At 35.3% G+C, this 9169-nt stretch overlaps 1 long non-coding RNA gene across 1 annotated transcript; it reads right to left on the reverse strand.

Annotated features, from left to right (window-relative positions):
* Window positions 1–848: 848 nt before the first annotated feature.
* On the reverse strand, window positions 849–4230 carry LOC108523045 (uncharacterized). The gene is made up of 2 exons (XR_001883679.1): window positions 4141–4230; window positions 849–1114 (listed from the first exon to the last, which is right to left on the reverse strand). It is a non-coding gene; the product is annotated as an uncharacterized LOC108523045 (long non-coding RNA).
* Window positions 4231–9169: the final 4939 nt, after the last annotated feature.

Below are 9169 nucleotides of genomic sequence, written 5' to 3' on the forward strand. Positions count from 1 at the left end.
TCATGGATTAGAAGAATTAATATCATTAAAATGGCGATATTATCCAAAACAATGTACAGATTCAATGCCACTCCTATGAATTTACCAACATTAATTTACACAGAAGTGGAAAAAACTATTCTACAACTCATAAAATTCACAATGGATTTGTACTTGTTATTTCTTCTGCTTGAAAATGTCTTTCTTCATGCTTGCTCCCATACTTAATTGGCAGCTTTTCTAAAAGGTCACCATACCAGAGAGGCTATCCTTGACTATCCTACTTGAGGCTGCCTCTATATCCTAGCCCTGCCTTACACTTCTGTAACACATTTATTACCTGAGTCATGTGTTATTTGTTTACTTGTTGTCTGCATCCCCCAAATGCAGTGTAAAAGCTCTGACAACAGGGCTCTGTCTTTCTATAACTACAGCATCTGAAAGAGTGACCGTTGGTATCACTCAATAAACTTGTGTTTGATGAATATATTGACAAACCGATAGAGAGCATTAGATGGTTTGTGTTCTGAGTGCCTGCCTACTGCTGTGGAGTGACATAGGGGTTATCTGCTGGCATGTAGGGCCTGAGATAAGTTAATGTGAGAATGTTCAATGCTAAGAAATGTGCTGTGGCAAAGGACACCAGGGGCAAATCAAGGTTTCGCATCAGTAGGTCTAGTAATCTAGATGTGATTGAGGAGCATATGTTTGTAAGATAAAATGAATATAACACGCTAAATTAAAAATATCATTTCAAAAGGGCTATGGTATAAAGTACTACAGTCAGTGCTACTCGAACTGGGAAAATAAAGTGAAGAAGTAAATATATATGTAAATATAAAAAAGAGAAATAAAGAGCATACACATAATAATGTGCTTGCAATTTATTGCTTTTGGAGAAGAATGAATTTCTATTACTCAGAAACAGCAGTGAAAACAGCTTAACAGTTTAAATTACAAGCATCTAATCAAATGATAATTAGGAAGGTAAGTATCATGAAACACGGAATTCAGTGAATCATGGTCTTTCTTTTATTCTGCATTGTCTTATGATAATTCTTCAAAAAGCAGCGGTAGTGTGATGCAGTATGACGAATGACAATAAACCAGTAAAAAGTGAATTTGCCAGTCAAACCTGTGAAGAAAAAGAAAATAACACTTTATCTCTCAAACTGATACTCCTGTAAATACATTTTACTTTTCCTGGCAGAAAGTATGTATTTATAGATAGTTATTTATTTATAGAAAGTTTATTTATAGAAAATTATTTATTTTTAGGTAGTTTTACTTATTATAATGCAGGGACCAAAATAATATTTGAGACAGAATAGACTCATGAAGTGGGTATCAGAATAAATAAAAATTATCACTCAGCATCTGCAATTTAAATTTAAATTTTTCTTGATGTTTTCCATCATCTTATTTTATTCTAGCACTTAAATATAGCCTCCACATTTCATCTATCTCCCACAAATAATATTTTAACTATATTCTCCCCTGATTAAATGTCATCAGCAATTATCTAACATCTGGAGGATCAAGATCAGGCTTTTGTAGTATCACACAGAGCAGGAATTCAATAAGAGTAAAATTTCCCAATACATTTAAAAATATTTGAAAAATATTTGAAATCTTTTGAACTATTTCAATTTTGAATTGTAGAACAGTACTGTTTTATCTCCAAAATATTGCCTTATTTTGAAGTATAATATTAATATCTCATAGATTTTGGAACATTTTATGCTGTAAATATAGATAAATAAAAATGACTTTCTAAAAAGGACATTGTTACCATTTCCTATTTCTTTGAAAATTCCCATCTCCTTGTTGATATTTTATTAGTAATTCCTATAGCCATTGCTCATTAGAATTACTTAGGCATAAAATGTTAATTTCTCATGAGTTCCCTGATGGTGGTTGTGCATCTTCTCCAAAGACTACATTTTAGGACAGAAAACTTCAAATAACAACCAGGTACAGATTTAGTGGCAGAGAAGCCCATGGCCATAACCATATGCCTTCCAGATCAAGGGCTTCTCTATAATGTCTCTCAATAGCCTTACAAATTCTATAAAGAGCTTAAGTATTATTATAACATGTATTTGTTGCTTATAAAACTGAGGTTTGGAGAAGATTAGGAACACTTTAAGGTCATGAAACTCGTTGTCAGGGTCAGGATACCAACGTAGGGGTTCCCCTACCCAGAACTCTGTCTCCTAACAGTAGTGAACAGAAGCTTTCCCTCAGAGATATTTTTATTTAATTTTATTTTTTATTTTACTTTAAGTTCAGGGATCCATGTGCAGAATGTGCAGGACTGTTTCATAGGTATACGTGTGCCATGGTGGTTTGCAGCACTATTGATCAGTTCTCTATGTTACCTTCTGTCACCTCCTACCCTCCATCCCTGGTGTGTGCTGTTCCCCTCCCTGTGTCCATGTGTTTTCATTGTTCAACTCCCACTTATGAGTGAGACCATGTGCTGTTTGGTTTTCTGTTCCTGTGTTAGTTTGCTGAGCTTCATCCATGTCCCTGCAAAGGACAGGATCTCATTCCCTTTTATGACCACATAGTGTTCCATGGTATATACATACCATATTTTCTTTATCCAGTCTATTATTGATGGACATTTGGGTTGTTCCATGTCTTTGCTATTGTAAATAGTGCTGCAATAAACATATGTAGGCATACGTCTTTATAGTAGAATGCTTTATATTCTTTTGGGTATACCCAGTAATGGGATTGCTAGGTCAAACGGTATTTCTGGTTCTAGATCCTTGAGGAATCACCATACAGTTTTCCACAATGGTTGAACTAATTTACATTCTCACCACCTATCTCTTCACAGCCTAGCCATCATCTATCATTTCTTGACTTTTTAATAATCACCATTCTGACTGGTGTGAGATGGTATCTTACTGTGATTTTGATTTGCACTTCTCTAAAGGTCAGTGATGTTGAGCTATTTTCACATTTTGGCCACATAAATGTCTTCTTCTGAAAAGTGTCTGTTCATACCTTTTGCTCACTTTTAGATGGAATTGTTTTTGTCTTGTAAATTTGTGTAAGTTCCTTATAGACTCTGGATACTAGACCTTTGTCAGATGGGTAGATTGCAAAAATTTTCTCCCATTCTCTAGGTTACCTGTTCACTCTGATGATGGTTTCTTTTGTTGTGCAGAAGCTGTTTAGTTTAATTAGATCCCATTTATAAATTTTGGCTTTTGTTGCCATTGCTTTTGGCATTTCCTTCATGAAGTCTTTGTCCATGCCTACGTCCTGAATGGTATCACCTAGGTTTTCTTCTAGGGTCTTTTTGTGGTTTTCCGTTTTTCATTTAATTTTCAATCCATCTTGAGTTAATTTTTGCATAAGGTGTAAGGAAGGGGTCCAGTTTCAGTTTTCTGCATATGGCTAGCCACTTTTCCCAGTTCCTATTTATTGACTAGGAGATCCTTTTCCCATTGCTTGTTTTTGTCAGGATTGTTGAAGATCAGATAGCAAGTAGAGACCCAAATCATGAATGAAATCCCATTCACAATTGCTACAAAGATAATAAAATACCTAGAAATACAGCTAACAGAGGATGTGAAGGACCTCTTCAAGGAGAACCACAAATCACTGCTCAAGGAAATAAGAGAGGACACAAACAAATGGAAAAACATTCCACTCTCATGGATAAGAAGAATCAATTTCATGAAAATGGCCATACTGACCAAAGTAATTTATAGATTCAATGCTATTCTCATCAAACTACCATTGACACTTTTCACAGAATTAGAAATAACTACTTTAAATTTCATATGTATCTACAGAATAGCTCATATACACAAGACAATTGTAAGAAAAAGGAACAAAGCTGAAGACATCACACTACTTGACTTCAAACTATACTACAAGGCTACAGTTACCAAAACAGCATGGTACTGGTACCAAAACAGATATATAGACCAATGGAACAGAACAGAGACCTCAGAAATAACACCACATATCTACAAACTCAGAAGCATTTATATAAATCAGCACACTTCAAGGAGTTAACCCATGCTACATTTCTTAAACTGGAATGGTTGTTGGCTTAATGGCTTTTTTCCTGATTTTTCTTGTTTTAATTGTCATTGTTGATACTTCTAGAAAGAAAAGTAACTAGAGTCAGCTTACCTCCATAATCGTGACCCAAGATTACTGAGGATATCAGTTGCCATACAGATAATTTGATCTATAGCCTCGATGTGAATGATGCTTTTCCTGCATACACACAAAAGGAGAGAGCAAATTGCAGAGAATAGAGACAATGACAGTACAAATGTTTCACAAAAACTGTCATTGAAAACTTAGATTGTTTAAGTTTTTATGATCTTGTGTGTTATCTACATAGATGTTTTCAAATTTTTACATTTTTCTTTTTTATCAGAAAAGTGTTTAAAAGCAAGTAAAAATGATAAAGTATTTACTGTGTGTTGACGTTTTTGTGGCAATAATAAATGCTGGAACACTGATTATAGGCAACCTCTCCAAATAGGTTTTAAATCTTCTTTANGCATACATATGTAACAAACCTTCATGTTGTGGACATGTACCCTGGAGCTTAAAGTATATTTAAAAAAAAAAAAGAAGAAGAAAAAAAAAAAAAAAAAAAAAAAAAAAAAAAGGAAGTGCTTACTAGGAAGACAGTCCAAATCAGGAGTCTCCAAAAATTTTGATCATATATCACTATTAGTTAAAAATACTTGAACACTCTGCATGCTTCCTTACCACCAGAAATGAACCAAGTTTGTACCAAACCACGTAGGTGACTGGCTAGAATTAATTTGGCAGACTCAAAATAACACTCTCTATGGATAAATGTGTTTAATAGTGATGTTGAGCACTGCATGGGGGAAGAGGGAGAAGGAAAACTACAAACAACTCTCAGCCTCTACCATCACCAATAACTTAGTCCTAGTCCTTGACCAGCAAATGCTCTTCAGAAGAACAAAAGACCTGCAGTTAACAAGATCCACAATGTCAGATATTAGTGTTCACCAAATATTCAATGCATTTTTCTATATTTCTCAACCTACCTTGCTGTTAGATTGGGTTATGTGACTAGTTCCTGCCAATTTATTCTGAATGGGGTTGAAGGCTTTTATTGCTGGGCTGAGGCAGTTAAGAACAATTATGCCTACTCAATCTTCCTCCTCCTCCTTCCATGGTGACCTTAGAGATCACATGTTTCAGATGGTACAGCTGTATTATGACAGAAACGTCATCAACTCTGGGCCCCTGATTTTGTGAGGAGAACCTTCCCACCTACCACCAATGTCAACCTATGTTAGCCACTTAATGTGGGAATAAATATTACAGTGTTAGCATGTTCACCATCCTTAGAGGGCAGTTTACATTCATCTGTTGTTATTTAACCTTGCCCCTGAAAAAAGTCCTTCCGCTCAAAAGACCTCTTTCTTAGCCTATCACACATATATGACATTAGAGACTCTCTTTAGATACATATTTAATTTATGGCATTGCATTGTGTAGTCCATAATGCATTAATTGAATTCACTTATCTCATTAACCCATAGGCTACTAACATGTATCTAGGAAACACAGGGACCCTGAGGAAAGCAGAGCTAAAATAAGAAAGTTTTGTTGGAAGATTATGTGAATGGAAACCCTAGACATGGTGTAAGACCTGTAGTGGGTAAGGATAGGACAGCTGGAGGCTGTGGATGCCCTGAGGGCAGTATGAGAAGGAACAGTTATTGAAAATGAGAGTAAGAGTTGCACTGTACATTATACATTGGCTGGGCTCCTCATTTCCTTTTTTCTAATTTCTTTCACCTTGACACTGGCTTACTTCCTTTTTAATTGCATAGTTGACTGCAAGAGCTCTAAGGGAAAGACTTGGTCTGAGTAGGGCTTGGGTCCTCCTTTACATGTCCTAAGAGTATTGAATTTCACAGTAGAGAAGAGGCCACCTTCTCTGACCATCACAGGGCTATCAAACTATAAGTACAATAAGATAGGACCTAGTCTTCTGTCAGGAAGAAAATGGTAAAAACGTGAACTGAAATGTGGACATGTAGATTTCATTTCTCATTTTAACAAGAGTGAATATATTCAAAAGCAACACAGAATAGGCTTTGTAGTAATAATCAGAAAGTCTGACATCTATAAATTATCTGTTGTGTAGCCAGTGATGATAGTGAAGTATGTTTTTTCTATAACAAAGAAATTCTAGCAGGGAACCTAGGATGCCAAAGAGGTGATGAGATAATTTGAATCTAAAGCTGTAGATACCAGTGACTCCTCCAATAGTTTGCTGCCCCAGACTAGCCAAGCCAATAAATGCGTGTTTTTTGTTTGTTTGTTGGTTTGCAGCAATAGGATTCTATTCTTTGTAGGTTTTATAGATCTTGTAAGTTCAGTATTTTTAGTGGTGACAGGTATCATCCACAGGGTTAAGTCCCTAGCTAGGCATAAACACTTTTCACAATCTGACTCCAGTTGACCACTCTCTCCTCATCTGCAGTCACCTCTCTGGATCTAAAACTCGAGCCACACAAGCTACTCATGGTTCCTTTAATATAGATTTTGGATATCTTCTACTAATTACTCCAGCTCTAATCTCTACTCTTCTTTGACCTATGTTTTGCACCCAACAGATCTACCTGTATAGAATATAGTGAGGAGTTCCTTTGCTCTTAGCTTCCTATTGGCTTTAGTCAGTGGGGAGAACCAGCAAAAGATAAAAGGGAAAAAGAACATTGAGATCAGGACATATGTTTTCCCAGATCTCTTTTTATTAGTTAGCTGTTGCTGGGTAATGAACCACTCCAAAACTCAGCTTAAAATACAGTCATTTGTTATGGCTCACATAACTGCATGTAACTGTGGTTTAGCTTATCTGAGTTGAGTGACTGGGTGACTTTGTTTCTGATTGAAAATTTATGAATCATCCCCAGAGGAGGTTCAAGTCCGTATTTGTCTCCTTTTTCTTGGATCAGCAAACCAGATTGTGAGGGCATGTTTTCCCATTCTGATAGCAGAAGTACAAGAGAGCAAGTTCAATCATGAAAGTGTTTTATGAATTTCTTTTCTTTTCTTTTATTTTAATTTTGTAGGTACATAGTATGTACATCTATGTATGGAGTACGTGAGACGTTTTGATACAGACATGCAATGTGAAATAAGCACATCATGGAGAACAGGTTATCTATCATCCCAAGCATTTATTCTTTGTATTGCAAACATTGCAATTACACTCTTAGCTATTTTAAAATGAACCATTAAGTTATTACTGACCACAGTCATATTGTTGTGCTTTCAAATAGTTGGTCTTATTCATTCTTCTAAATATTTTCTTTATACTCGTTAACCATCCCCACCTCCCCGCTAGTCTCACATTACCCTTCCCAACCACTGAAAACCATTCTTCTAAATCCTATGTCCACAAGTTCAATTGTTTTAATTTTTAGATCTCACAAATAAGTGAGAACATGTGATGCTTGTCTTTTTGTACCTGACTTATTTCACTTAACTTATTATCTCCAGTTCCATCCATGCTGTTGCAAATGGCAAGATCTTCCTTTTTATGGCTGAATGTTACTCCACTGTGTATATGTACTAGGTTTTCTTTATCTATTCATCTGTAGATGGACCTTTAGGTTGCTTCCAAATCTTAGTGATTGTGAATGGTGCTACAACAAACATTTATTACATATACTGAGATCCATTTTGGGGGATAAATACCCAGCAGTGAGATTGCTGGGTCATATGGTAGCTCTATTCTTACTTTTTTGAGAAACCTTCAAACTGTTGTTCATAATGGTTGTAACTAATTTACATTTCCAGCAAAAACGTGGGAGAGTTCCCATTCCTCTACATTCTCGCCAGCTTTTGTTATGGTTTTCTTTTGAATATAAGTCATTTGACCTGGGGTAAGACATTTCATTGTAGTTTTGATTTGCATTCCCCTGATGATCAATGATGTTGAGCAGCTTTGTATACACTTGTTTGCCATTTGTACTTCTTCTTTTGAGAAACACCTATTCAAATTCTTCACCCATTTTTAATCAGATTATTAGATTTTTGCCCTATAGAGTTGTTTGAGCTCCTCATATATTTCAGTTATTAATCCCATGTCAAATGCATAGTTTGTGAATATTTTTTCTATTTCTGTGAATTATCTCTTTGTTGTTTCTTTTACTGTGCAGAGGCCTTTTAACTTGATGTAGTCTCATGTGTGCATTTTTACTTTGGTTGCCAATGCTTGTGGAGTATTTCTTAGGACATTTTTGCTCAGACCAATATCCAGGAGATTTTGCCCAATGCTTTCTTGCAGTAGTTTTAAAGTTTGAGGACTTAGATTTAAGTCTTCAATCTATTTCCATTTGATTTTTTTTAACATGGTGAGAGATAGAGGTCTAGCTTCATTTTTCCACATATGGATATCCAGTTTTTCCAGCACTATTTATTGAAGAGACTGTCTATTCCTCAGCATACGTTCTTGAGACCTGGGTTGAAAATGAGTTCACTGTAAGTGTGTGGATTTGTTTCTCAGTTCTTTGTTCTGTTTTATTGGTAAATGTGTCTATTTTTATCTTAATACCATGTTGGTTTGTTTACTGTGATTCACTAGTATAATTTGACATCAGGAAATGTGATTTCTCCAGTTTTCTTCTTTTTACTTAGGATAGCTTTGGCACTTCTGGGTCTTTTGTAGTTCCACATAAATTTTAGGATTTTTTTCTATTTTTGTGAAGAATGCCATTTATATTTTGATAGGGATTGCATTAAACCTGTTGATTGCTTTTGGTAGTATGAACATTTTAGCAATATTGATTCCTCCAATCCATGAACATGGATTATATTTTCATTTTTTGGTGTCCTCTTTAATTTATCTCATCAGCATTTGGTAGTTTTCATTATGGAGACTTTCCACTTCTTTGGTTAAATTAATTTCCATGTATCTATTTTGTGGCTATTATAAATAAGATTAGTTTTATTTCTTTATTCAGATTGCTGACTGTTGGCATACAGAAATGCTACTGATTGTTGTATGTTGATTTAGTAAACTGCAGTTTCACTGAATTTGTTCATCAGTTCCAACAGTTTTTGAACTGAGTCTTTAGGTTTTCCCAAATATAAAATTATACCATCTGCAAACAAGGATAACATGACTATTTCCACTCCAATTTGGATACCC

Source organism: Rhinopithecus bieti, unplaced genomic scaffold (genome assembly GCF_001698545.2).
Source record: "Rhinopithecus bieti isolate Rb0 unplaced genomic scaffold, ASM169854v2 scaffold_72479, whole genome shotgun sequence".
NCBI lineage: Eukaryota > Metazoa > Chordata > Mammalia > Primates > Cercopithecidae > Rhinopithecus > Rhinopithecus bieti.